Source organism: Galeopterus variegatus, unplaced genomic scaffold (assembly GCF_000696425.1).
Source record: "Galeopterus variegatus unplaced genomic scaffold, G_variegatus-3.0.2 Scaffold4520, whole genome shotgun sequence".
Taxonomy (NCBI): Eukaryota; Metazoa; Chordata; class Mammalia; order Dermoptera; family Cynocephalidae; genus Galeopterus; species Galeopterus variegatus.
In genome coordinates, this window is record NW_007730631.1 from 37,819 (window position 1) to 38,912 (window position 1,094).

Sequence of the window (1,094 nt, forward strand, 5' to 3'; positions counted from 1 at the left end):
TTGCTAGGAAATTTAAAAGCATGTTAGGTGTCTCATGTTATATTTCCGTTTGTTTGTTTGGGAGGCTGGCCAGTACAGGGACCCAAATCCATGGCCTTGGTGTTATAAGGCTCTAACTAACTGAGCCAACCAGCCAACCCCCACATTTCTGTTGGACAATGCAAATTTAGACATTTCCACAACAATCCAGTAATGTTGGGGTTATTGCTCTTTTTGACACAAGGAAATGGTGGCACAGAGAGGTTAAGTAAGTAGCCGAGGATCACACAGTTTATAAGTAGAGCTGAATTGAGACCCAGGCTGTCTGGCTCTCAAACCCACTGAGCTTGTGGGCTCCAAAGTGTGTCGCCACAGATTCCAGCTTACATGGATCTAGTTTTAAGGCCTAAGAAACAGCCTTATCTAGTTTTTTTGGTTTTTTTTCCTTTTTTTGTCTTTTTTTTACTGACCGGTAACGGGATCGCAACCCTCGGTGTNGGGCACATGGTCTGAGAACTCCTACAGAAAAGCAGAAGATGAAAGATGTTCCCCATAACGCAGGCACAGCAAGCAATAAGAAAAGAGAAAGTACACAGCTTCTCCTGCCTCTGATGTGAGCTCAGCACATAGCAGGATAAAAATGACAACGATCTTACGTTCAGGTGGGACCACAAGTCAGCCAAAACTTTTTAAAATTGTCAAGATGACTCCTTGAAATACAGTTTGATATCACCCTCAACAGCAACGGTCCTCAGATCAACTGTTCCTACCTCCCGATGGCTCCTGGGAACAGCCATGTATATAACTTACAAAGAAAAAATCAAACCCACGTTGGCATGCACCCTCCAATTTTTAACTGATAAAAGGGCACAGTTGACAAAGTATGGAGAAGCGTTGTGCCTGAGATGGGGCACGAGTGGGGCCTCACGCTGTGTTCACTCTGCAAACTCATCAATTTCGACGCTTAGGATCTGTGCCCTTTTGTGCAGGTGGGTTATATACATCTATAAAATGGTAAGAGAAACTACAAGGTTCTGGGACCCCTGAACCACCCCAATTGCAGCAATTGTGAGAATCAAATTACTTCGAATTAGTTGCCAACACTGAACAAAGGA